Raw genomic sequence first — 12,985 nt, 5'->3', positions numbered from 1 at the left:
TTTCATCGCTCTTCCTTGTTTGCCAGGTGGACGCCAGATTGCTGATACTGCAACTGCTCTTCCTTGTTCTCCAGGTGGACGCCTGATTGCTAATACTTCCATCGCTCTTCCTTGTTCTCCAGGTGGACGCCTGATTGCTGATACTTCAACTGCTCTTCCTTGTTCTCCAGGTGGACGCCTGATTGCTAATACTTCCATTGCTCTTCCTTGTTCTCCAGGTGGACGCCTGATTGCTAATACTTCAACTGTTCTTCCTTGTTCTCCAGGTGGACACTTGATTGCTAATACTTCCATCGCTCTTCCTTGTTCTCCAGGTGGACGCCTGATTGCTAATACTTCCAATGCTCTTCCTTGTTCTCCAGGTGGATGCCTGATTGCTAACACTTCCATCGCTCTTCCTTGTTCTCCAGGTGGACGCCTGATTGCTAATACTTCCATTGCTCTTCCTTGTTCTCCAGGTGGACGCCTGATTTCTAACACTTCCATTGCTCTTCCTTGTTCTCCAGGTGGACGCCTGATTTCTAACACTTCCATTGCTCTTCCTTGTTCTCCAGGTGAACGCCTGATTGCTAATACTTCCATTGCTCTTCCTTGTTCTCCAGGTGGAGGCCTGATTGCTAATACTTCCATTGCTCTTCCTTGTTCTCCAGATGGACGCCTGATTGCTAATACTTTAACTGTTCTTCCTTGTTCTCCAGGTGGACGCCTGATTGCTAATACTTCCATCGCTCTTCCTTGTTCTCCAGGTGGACGCCTGATTGCTAATACTTCCATTGCTCTTCCTTGTTCTCCAGGTGGACGCCTGACTGCTAATACTTCCATTGTTCTTCCTTTTTCTCCAGGTGGACGCCTGATTTCTAACACTTCCATTGCTCTTCCTTGTTCTCCAGGTGGACGCCTGATTTCTAACACTTCCATTGCTCTTCCTTGTTCTCCAGGTGGACGCCTGATTGCTTCCCTCACCGGGTTTTTCCTGAAACAAATATTGTTTTTGCCCCTGTTTCAAATCAAAGAAAATTTTGTTAATTTAAGGCATGGTGGTTAGTTGTGGCATTCTTGCTGAGGGTGGGGTTTCTCTTTGTCCTGTTTTACTGCGTTGGAGTGGTTGAAAAGACTGCTTTATCCTTGTAATTGATCCTTAACCGTAGGATCCCTAACTGTTGTTTTCACTTCAAACCCTTTCAATTGTAATCATATGTCTCTCCTGACATTTCTGAACCACTTTTTTGATTCAACTTTTCTCACAACCATATCTTATTTTCATCCTATTACTTCCCGCCTCTCGTGGCCGTATTTTGCATTATGCAATCTTGAATCTTGGTAGTATACCTTGACATTCCTTTTTATTTGTTTGGAACGAAACTTACCTCAAAAGCTTTAGAAGAGTAAGATTATTAGTGACGAAACATGATGATTTTGACAATTAAGAATGAAAAGGAAAATCCAAATTTGGATGACTGTTGGAGAAGGAATAAGGAACTTATCTGATTGGAGTTACTGGCACCAATAATCAGGGTATGCATTTTGGATTAATCAGCCCAGTCTTTTAGCCAATCTCCTTTTCAATTGTTTCACTTTGCTTTCCCAAAATTTCCACAACCCAATTTTACTTTTTTACAGACCTTGTCCGACTTGCAGTATCTTAAAGAGTTTTCACCTACAAACCTTCCTCATTTATTTATTTCTTAATTCCTTTTCGCCTTATGGTGCCTGCGAAGGTTTTCACCAATAAGACTCTCTCATTTTACTTTCTCTCAGCTTTCGTCATCTCATGGTGCCCGTGCGGGTTTTCACCTATAAGACTCTCTCATTTTACTTTCTCTTAGCTTCCGTCGTCTCATGGTGCCCGTGCGGGTTTTCACCTATAAGACTCTCTCATCTTCATTGCTTTTCTTGTTTGGACCTGAGTGTTATGAACCATCTCCATTTGCTTGACTCGGCATTTTTCTAAGATTGATCGAAAGGTCTTTTGGTATGTGGTTGGAATGAAAGGGTATCAAAAGTTAAACAATTTTGATATGGGTTTAAAAATTACAACTCTTGGAATCATTTTTCTTATTGCCAATACAATCCCTGCCCCAGTTTCTTGATTGGGGGTCTCTTGATGTTTCATTTTATGCACATTATGCATATTATGCACCCTATGACCGAGCCGTGAGACGCCTACGTATCCTCTTTGAGGAATCAGGTCAAACGTAGTTCACTCCAATAATAATGATAATTTTTTTCATTGATTCCAAAATAGGGTAGGAAAGAAACAAATGTGGCTCAAAGGGGAAACAAAGGGTACGGTGTTTAGCTAGCAGAACGAATTGCCTTTGTCATTCCAATCTTCGAAATAATGCCAAATACAAACATTCAATAATTACACCAGAGAAAAATCATGCATAATATCTCTTTACCGCATCAGAATTGATAGCCATGTCTATGCATTTTCCTTCAATATCTGTTAAACATAATGCGCCATTGGACAATACTCTGGTCACAATGAACGGTCCTTGCCAATTCGGGGCAAATTTGCCCTTTGCTTCAACCTGATGTGGAAGAATACGTTTCAACACATGTTGACCCACTTCAAACTTTCGGGGACTCACCTTTTTGTTGTATGCTCTTGCTATTCTTCTTTGATACAATTGGCCATGACATATTGCTGCCAATCATTTTTCATCAATCAAGTTTAACTGTTCCAAACGGGTTTTGACCCATTCATCATCATCAATCTTAGCTTCGGCGACAATCCGAAGGGAAGGAATTTCAACTTCTGCAGGAATTACCGCCTCAGTGCCATATACCAACAAATAAAGAGTTGCTCCTACTGAAGTGCGAACAGTAGTGCGATATCCCAACAACGCAAATGGTAATTTTTTGTGCCATTGTCTTGAACCTTCTACCATTTTCCGAAGTATCTTCTTTATGTTTTTGTTGGCTGCCTCGACTGCTCCATTCGCCTTGGGCCGATATGGGGTAGAATTGCGATGTATAATCTTAAACTGTTGACATACTTCTCTCATTAAGTTACTGTTAAGATTAGCACCGTTATCTGTGATGATCACCTTTGGGATTCCGAATTGACATATGATATTTGAGTGAACAAAATCGATCACAACTTTCTTGGTCACTGATTTGAATGTTTTGGCCTCAACCCATTTGGTGAAATAATCAATGGCTACCAGAATGAACTTGTGCCCATTGGATGTTGCCGGCTCAATTGGTCCAATGACATCCATGCCCCATGCGACGAAGGGCCATGGTGCCGACATTGTGTGCAACTCAGATGGTGGAGAATGAATCAAATCTCCGTGTATCTGGCATTGATGACATTTGCGCACAAAACTGATACAATCTCGCTCCATGGTAAGCCAATAGTAACCAACTCGGAGAATTTTCTTTGCCAACACATATCCGCTCATGTGGGGTCCGCAAACTCCCGAATGTACTTCAGACATGACAGTCGTGGCTTGTTTAGCATCTATGCATCTTAATAATCCAAGGTCTGGTGTTCTTCTATACAAAACTCCTCCACTTAAGAAGAATCCATTTGCCAACCGTCTAATGGTTCTCTTTTGATCCCCTGTGGCTTGTGCTGGATATATCCCCATTCTGATATACTCCTTGATGTCGTGGAACCATGGTTCACCATCAAATTCTTCTTCAATCATGTTGCAGTAAGCGTGCTGATCGTGGACTTGAATATGCAGTGGATCCACATAAGCTTTGTCCGGATGGTGCAACATTGACGCCAGGGTAGCCAATGCATCGGCAACCTCGTTATGGATTCTTGGAATATGCCTGAACTCCACTGATCGAAACTGTTGGCAAAGATCATGTAAGCATTGTCGGTATGGTATGAGCTTCAAGTCTCGTGTTTCCCATTCTCATTGAATTTGATGTACCAGAAGATCCGAATCTCCCAAGACCAAGATTTCTTAGATACCCATGTCTGCGGCTAGTCTTAACCCCAAAATACAAGCTTCATACTCAGCCATATTATTGGTGCAATAAAATCGAAGTTGAGCCGTAACAGGATAGTAATGCCCGGTTTCAGAAATAATTACAGCTCTTATCTCGACTCCTTTCATGTTAGCAGCCCCATCAAAGAAAAGCTTCCAGCCAGGGTTTTCAATTTGCTCCATCTCACCGATATGCATTATTTCTTCATCGGGAGAATAGGTTCTCAATGGATCATACTCCTCGTCGACCGGGTTTTCGGCTAAATGATCGGCCAATGCTTGGGCTTTCATTGCAGTCCGAGTCACATAGATGATGTCAAATTCTGTGAGCAATATCTGCCACTTTGCAAGTCTCCCCGTTGGTATAGGCTTTTGAAAAATATATTTCAACGGATCCAGACGCGAAATGAGGTAAGTAGTGTAGGATGACAAATAGTGTTTCAATTTCTGAGCTACCCAAGTTAGGGCACAACATGTCCTTTCCAGATGAGTATACTTAACCTCATAAGCTGTGAACTTCTTGCTAAGGTAGTAGATGGCCTGTTCTTTTCTGCCGGTGAGGTCATGTTGCCCCAGTACACAACCAAATGAATTTTCCAAGACTGTCAAGTAAAGAATCAAAGGTCTTCCTGGCTCTGGCGGAACCAGCACGGGTGGGTTTGACAAGTATCCTTTTATATTATCGAATGCTTCTTGACACTCATCGGTCCATTTGACCGTAACATCCTTCTTCAACAATTTGAAAATAGGCTCATAGGTTGTTGTGAGCTGAGCAATAAACCTGCTGATGTAATTTAACCTCCCTAACAAACTCATTACTTCAGTCTTGTTCCTTGGAGGTGGCAATTCTTGGATGGCTTTGATCTTTGATGGATCTAGATCGTTGCCTCACCGATACTATAAATCCCAACAGCTTTCCAGATGGAACACCAAATGCGCATTTGGAAGGGTTAAGCTTGAGGTTGTACCTGCGAAGTCTCAGGAAGAATTTCCTCAAATCCCCAACGTGGTTGGCCTGATGCTTTGATTTTATGTTTACATCGTCCACGTATACCTCAATCCCTTATGTATCATATCATGAAACACCGTGGTCATTGCTCTCATGTAAATTGCCCCGGCGTTCTTCAGACCAAATGGCATTACCCGGTAGCAATAAGTGCCCCATGGTGTGATGAATGCCGTCTTTTCTGCATCTTCTTCATCCATTAGAATTTGATGATACCCGGCATAACAATCCACAAAAGATCCTATCTCATGCTTGGCACAATTATCGATCAAAATATGGATATTGGGTAATGGGAAGTTATCCTTCGGACTTGCCTTGTTGAGATTGCGATAATCGACGCATATTCTAATCTTGCCGTCTTTCTTTGGCACAGGAACGACATTAGCCAACGAAATAGGATACCGAGTGACTCGAATGACCTTTGCATCCAACTGTTTGGTAATTTCTTCTTTAATTTTCACACTCATATCAGTCTTGAACTTCCTTAGCTTTTGCTTGACAGGAGACACCATTGGATCAGTGGGCAACTTGTGAACCACTAAATCAGTGCTCAAGCCTGGCATGTCATCATATGACCATGCAAAAACATCTTTGAATTCAATGAGTGTTTTAATTAACTCCTCCCTGATCTTTGGTTCGAGGTGGACACTTATTTTAGTTTCTCGGATATTATTTGTGTCTCCTAGATTGATGTCTTCGGTATCACTCAAATTAGGTTTGGTTTTTTCTTCAAAATGAATTAACTCTTTACTAATCTCTTCGAAAGCCTCATCCTCATCATATTCTGATTCATAATCACAATATACTTCTTGAATTATTATTTCGGAACCAGATTGATTTTTAAGACTGGGCTGAGGATTCCTCATGCATGCCATATCGCTAGAGCCAGCGTAAAAAGAACTGTACAGAAAAAGAAGAAAAAAGAAAAGAAAACTATCAGGAATGATAATGAAAAGGAAACTGTATTTTCATTGGATGATGAAAGATAACAAGGTTTGCACACTTCAAACAAACTGTAAGATAAACATTGGGATTACAACCCTGAAGTAACCCAAACAAACTGAAGGAAAATCAAAATAAACTACCAAGACTCCTTTCGAATGGGGAGAGGAGTGGCTTTCCAATTATTAAGCTTTGTCTCTGGCCCAACGAATTGAACTTCCGCGTTGCTAGAACCTTCATCGTTTTCCACCATGTTCACATCGTCAAACAACTTTTCAAATCTTTCAATTAATTCCTCCTCCGGATTAATCAAGGATTTAGGAATTGTTGTTATCGGGTGATTTCTGGTACCGAACTTGACAAAAGACTTTGATAGATGTGGGACTGGTTTTGGAAGAACCCATGCCTTTTGTTTCAGCTTTCTAGCCTTTTTCACGTCTGTGACAGTGGGTGTGAATCCCAAACCAAATGTTCCCCAGTTCTCGGGGAGAGATACTGGTTGTGTAATGCCTTGCAAAGACGAGCCCAAACCTTTGCCGGGTAAAAAACCATTCTTTAACATTTCATAGGCTACCATGACTGATGCAGAGGTTATCTTTGGATTCAGAATGTATTTCCCCTCTGGAATTTTCTCTACCAACATTGTGTCGGAAACCTGGTAAACCCATGGTCCCTGGTCATTTTCTATTCCCTCGACCGGTACAATGGCACCGCTGTGAGCATTTAAACTGTCTTCCCCATGCACAACTATTTCCTGTTTATCCCATTCAAACTTGACCACCTGGTGTAGTGTTGACAGGACTGCTTTAGCAGCATGGATCCATGGTCGACCCAACAGCAAATTATAGGAAACAGCTATATCCAACACTTGAAACTCCATCGTGAATTCAACTGGCCCTATTGTCAGCTCCAGCACTATGTCGCCAAATGAATCTCTGCTTCCACCGTCAAACCCCTGTATGCAAATACTATTCTTCTGGATCCTCTCCTCTTTGATTTTCAACTTGCTTAGAGTGGAGAGAGGGCAGATGTTTGCGCTTGACCCGTTGTCAACCAACACCCGGGTCACTACAGAGCTTTCACATTTCAAGGTGAGGTAAAAGGGCTCTGTTGTGCTCAGTACCTTCCACAGGCAATTCATTATCAGAAAATGTGATTCTGTTTGCCTCAAAGATTTTGTTGGCTATTCTTTCCAAGTGATTCACGGAGATCTTGTCAGGAACGTGTGCCTCATTTAGGATCTTCATTAAAGTTTGACGGTGCTCGTCAGAATGGATCAGCAATGACAATAATGAAATTTGAGCGGGTGTCTTTTTCAATTGTTCCATGATAGAATAGTCGTGGAGCTTCATCTTTCTCAAGAATTCTTCCGCTTCTTCTTCCGTCACAGCTTTCTTCATTGGTGTTGGATTTTTAGTTTTTCTTAACTCTTCGGGAGTAAAACATCTTCCCGAGCGAGTCAAGCCTTGCACCTCACAGACTTCTTCCTTGACTTCTTTTCCTTTGTACATTACCGTCACCCGTTCGTAGTTCCATGGAATGGCCTTGTTGTTGATCACTGGTAACTGGGTTACTGGCTTGATAATAACTCGGTCTACACGGGCTCCTTCCACGACTATGATGGGTTTTCTGGCGACCCCTGGTACAATCACTTTTGATCCTACCTGCTTCGTAGCAACTTTGCTCGAAGATCCCTTCTCAACTACCACAGATGGCTCATCACCATTTTTGTTCTGCTTAGGTACCGACTTCTTCTCTGCTAACTGTTCATTTGGCTTGGCTTCATGAGACCGAATCATCATGACGGTTTGTGATGGCTTCTTTGTTTCCCCATCAGCCCGTACTATCTCTATCATATTGGTCTCCTGATGGGCTGACATTGGATTTCTGTTGATATTGGGAGCTTCGGGGGTTTGAACTTCAATTTTATTAGTATCAATCAGCTCTTGTATTGTATTCTTTAAATGCCAGCACTTTTCTGTATCATGGCCTGGTGTACCAGAACAATACTCACAGCTAACAGTATAGTCCAGAATCTTTGGAGGAGGATTGGGCAGCTTGGATTGTATTGGCCTTAGCATATCTAGCTGTCTCAGTCTGTGGAACAGATTAGTGTAGGATTCTCCCAGTGGAGTGAAGGCTTTCTTTTTCTGCCCTATTTCACCCCTGAATGATTGATTAGACCTGAAACCTGGTCTGGGATAGGTTCGCGGATAAGGGTAGGTGCTTGGTGAGGCAGGAGCACGCCAATGAGCATGGGCAGGTGGCTGATTGTATGCTTGCACATGGTTAACGAAAAAATGAGGTTCGGGTGATAGTAGTGTTGGGGAGAATTGTGGTGATAAGTTGGTTGGTGGGATTGATGTTGACTGTAGTACTGAGGTGAACCTCTGGATCCCGACCAAGTTCCTGAATCAACCATTGCCGCTTCCTCTCTTTTCTTCTTTCCAATCCCTCCTACTCTGCCTTGAATAGCTTGAGTAGTTGCCTTAATAGCCGAATAACTCATGATTTTATTCGTCTTGAGGCCTTCTTCCACCATACCTCCCATCTTCACTACTTCGTTGAATGATTTTCCTATCGCTGAAACCAAATGGGCATAGTAAGTTGGCTCCAAGGCTTGTAGGAAGTAGTCTACCATTTCACTTTCCTTCATAGGAGGATCCACCCTTGCTGCCTGTTCCCTCCACCGGAAACCATACTCTCTAAAGCTTTCATTGTGTTTTTTCTCAAATTTTGTCAGGGATAGTCGATCTGGGATGATTTCCAGATTATATTGGAAATGACAAGCAAATGCCTGTGCCAGGTCATCCCAGGTATACCATCTCCCATGGTCCTGGCGGGTATACCACTCTAGAGCTGATCCGCTCAAACTTTGGCTGAAGTAAGCCATTAATAATTCATCTCTTCCCCCAGCTCCTCGCATCTTGCTGCATAAACCCCTCAAGTGGGTTACTGGATCGCCGTGCCCATTGTATAGGTCAAATTTGGGCATCTTGAAACCAACTGGTAATTGCACATTTGGGAACAAGCATAAATCCTTGTAGGCCACACTGACCTGCCCTCCTAACCCTCGCATGTCTCGGAACGATTGTTCTAGGCTTTTGACCTTCCTGAACATCTCTTCTTGTTCAGCATTTTTGACTGGCTTGTCAATTTCGGTTGGGAGGTCAAAACAGGGAGTAAATGAATGGATTTCGGAGGCTTTGAAAGTGGGCTCCGGGGGTAGTATTGGTTGTCCTGGGCCTGGAATATAGGCTCACTAGGAGATTTGTGGAATGTAGCTGTGGGAGGTGCCACGAAGACAGGAGTTACTGGTGGAGGAGGGTATGGAACTGGTTTAGGAGGTGGAGACTGTGGTGTATGAGAGGTGGTGCCTCGGTAGTGCTGGTAGATGGAGAAACTCGGGGATAGTTCAGTGGTAGGACTATTCTGAGTTTGGGCTAGTGATGGTGTAGAGGCAGGGTTAGCTGGGTAAGATGGGGGTGATTGCCCTGTGGTCCAGGCCCGATACATCTCAGCCATTTGTTGCTTAAGTTTAAGCATCTCTTCTTTCATTTTACCGACGTCCATCTCCTCTATCTCAATACCTGTGTCGACATCCGGGATAGACATGCTTTTGGGTATCGGTCCTTTTGATCTGGTGTGATAATGATAATATGCCAGTATCTCTTAGAAAAACTAACTGCTTGAATTCTGGAAATGAGCAAACTTGTTAGTTTTGAGAGTTTAACACATATATAATTACACGTTGAGATGCAATGTTCCTAGACAAATAACCCTTTTCTATTATGCATTTGCTCGGCTGCTTGTGTCATCCCAGCTTTTCTTGACCCTTTTATTGTCACTCTCTCTTTATTTTACTTATATTTTTTTAAATGTGGTCGAATCTTATAGAGATTGCCTACGTATCATGCCCCCGCATGAATCAGACCTTGCGTAGTTCGGACCATAAAGCAATTGTCAACACTTTTATTTATTCTTGAAATAATACAAAGACGGAATAGACACTACATTTGGAAAACATTATAAGAAAATGGTTTAAAAACTCGACACAAACCCAAATCAAACAAAAGACACAACTCTTAACACCTCTAAATATGCTCCACTTCCCACTTTTGTTTTCAATCATTGGATCATCTGCTCACAGTGGGGCTTGACCCGGCTGACCTCCTAGCGTGCGATACATTCTTTCTAACTCCATTGCCAGATGACGGGCCAAAATAGGTGCATGCTCTATAAACCTTTCATAATCCATCCCTTGGCAGTTTACATAACTTTGAGAGGTGTAAACCTCCAAATCATGGATTTGTGCCCTGAAATCTTGGAGACGTTGGTCTTGGTTTTGCAGTTGCTATTGGCGAGTGGTGGCTATATCTCTTATATGGTCTTCGCGATCTAAAGCTGACTCTAATTGAGCTCGGAGTCTGGCCTGATCGAGTCTCGCCTGTGCTCTTTCTCTGTCAATGTCTGCGTGTTGATGTTCTCTATTGTACCTTCTCGCTTCTTCCAATTGTGCATGGAGTTGAGCTTCTGAATGTATCCAATGGTCTTTCTCTTTCTTGAATTGTGCCCTGTCTTCTTCGGATTGCATTATTTGGCATTCCTTATTAGATCTAGCCTCCTCATTTAATTGTATGATTCTTTCTTTAGCTTTGCCCAACGTCTTTTCGGTTTTTGCCAAAATGGAATCATAATCTTGCATTTTTTCCAAAAGGCTGGCGATGATTTTTTGATCTTTCCAACTTCTCATTGGTGTTTCAGAAGCTTTCTTCATTTTTTGAAATTGAGCGTGAAGATTTTTATTCTCACAAGCCAGACTCTTCTTCTCGCCTTCTGCTTCTTGTGCTTGTAAGTCTTTCTCCAAATTGAGGTTCCTCAGATTTTCCTTTAAGGCATGGATAGTCGCTTTGTATACCCTTTCCTTTTCTCCCCAAATCAATCGTTCTTGGATTTTATCATTAAAGGTTTGAATATGGGGTCTTTTTATAGGCTTTCTCAGATCGGGTTCTGGTGCATCATCCACGCGGGATCGTTTCTCAAACCACCTTGCATACCCTGGATTTATCTCGCCCTTTGTAGTATCTGGAACTTGAGTATCATCTTTCAAGTATCGACATCCATTCCACATCTGCTGAATTAAAGCCTCGAGAAGAGTGGCTTCGGGATGTAACTCGATTACTTGCATACTCAAATCCTCATCATCAGGCACCACTTGGTATCTTCCTAGTTGTCTTAGAACTCGTTGTGGTGCATATGGCTGGACGCTTCTCAATCCCAATAGCAGCAAATAACTATTCAGGGTTGACATGTGTATCACTTCCCTTACCGGGAGCCATCGCAAAGTCCACTCAATTTGATTTGCCGTTAAAGATCTTAGATGAGATACCCAGGCTTCCACCCCTTCTGGAGACTTATAATCTTTTATTCTTCTTCATAACTCTCGATGAAATTATCATTGCTTGGACCATACTGCATGAACTTGGGGTGATGTTGGAGATGTTCAATCATCCACATTTGTAACAAAATTGTGCACCCTTCGAAGACCTTTGCCCCTGATTTACATAAGGTTAATGCCCGATAAATGTCTGAGAGAATGATCGGGGCAAGGGTGTGATTTTCCTTGGTAGTGAGGACCTGTACGACTTTCGCTGTGCGAATATCAATTGTTTGTTCTTTGTTTGGGAGGACCATGATTCCCAGAAAAGCCACCATGAAAGCGAAGTGACGGTGAATCTGCCAGGTGTCTTTGTTCTATTTGTTAGTAAGGCCCTTCTTATGGATTTCAAATCCGTCCGGCTTTTCGAACCTTGAATATAGGAAGTTGAAAGAACAACACCCGTTGACAACATTGCTTTTTCTGATTTGATTACTGATGTTCAGAAGACCAAAGAATCGATGTACTGAGGGAGCCTTTGGGAATATCAGATTTTGATTTCTCAGATCTCCATCAAAACCAGCATATCCAGTTATCTCTTCTACTGTAGGAGTAAGCTCGAAATCAGAAAAACGAAAGACATTGTGAACGGGGTCCCAAAAAGTTACTAACGCCGTAATCAAATCATCACGTGGTTTAACTTTCATAATATCTGTAAGAGTTCCCAAATGCTTAACGACCCATTTCTGACCATCTTCTCCTAACTCCTGCCACCACACCTGAAGCCGAAATAGAAACTCATCTACATCTGCGAATGGTGGGTTTTGGGTGGTGCTCATTTTGTATCTGCGATTAATTTTAACAAAATCAAAACTCATTTTGAAAACAGACACTCAGAAAAAATATATTTTTTTTATATTTAACACTTCTTTTTTTTTTCAAAATTTGAAACTATTTTGGGAATTTCCTAAAACGACCCATTTTATTTCTCAACTCTCACAATGATTTTTTCGATTACGCCGGTCAACAAGCAAATCCGAGGCAAATGAATGCACAAGTAGCAAGTAGGATGCATCAGGATGGTCTTTTTATTTCGGGTTCACCTGTCCTAGACAGACCCAACCCCTGTGTTGAGTCTCCAATGTCAAATGTATATGATGCAAATAGACGTTCCTACTAGGGATCCGGTACGAGGCTGAGTTATTCTAAGTGAAAAACCTGAGGCAGATTGTTCTAGACCTGGCTTACCCAAACAGACAGTTTGAGCCGAAGTGGGGGCAACGTACCGGGAGCACGAAAGTCTACCCGGCCTAGTTACTTGTCCCAACTTCGTCTTATTTGGTATGACTTTTAACAGAAAGGTGGGCCACGAGCACGTGTGCACCATAAATTCAGAAGACTCAGAAAGAAGGAGGGTTTCGTAGCAATTTTATATACACAATTCAGATAATATTAAAGCGGTAAAAAGCAACATTTAGCACATTAAGCATAAACATGTAAACATCAGATAATAAATAAAGCCAACTATAACAGTTATTTTAAGCTCGAATTCTTAAACCCTGAACCAGTGGTTATGGGTTAACAAACTGTCCCCAGCAGAGTCGCCAGAGCTGTCACACCTCCTTTTTTCGCCCCCGCGAGGGGTGAAGGAGTTTTCTCCAATTGAAGGACAGTCGAAACGGGATTTGTTTATTTATTTCAGAGTCGCCA

Source organism: Nicotiana sylvestris, chromosome 5 (assembly GCF_000393655.2).
Source record: "Nicotiana sylvestris chromosome 5, ASM39365v2, whole genome shotgun sequence".
NCBI classification, from domain to species: Eukaryota; Viridiplantae; Streptophyta; class Magnoliopsida; order Solanales; family Solanaceae; genus Nicotiana; species Nicotiana sylvestris.
The sequence above is the reverse complement of the archived record's forward strand: the minus strand, read 5'-3'. Positions refer to the sequence as shown.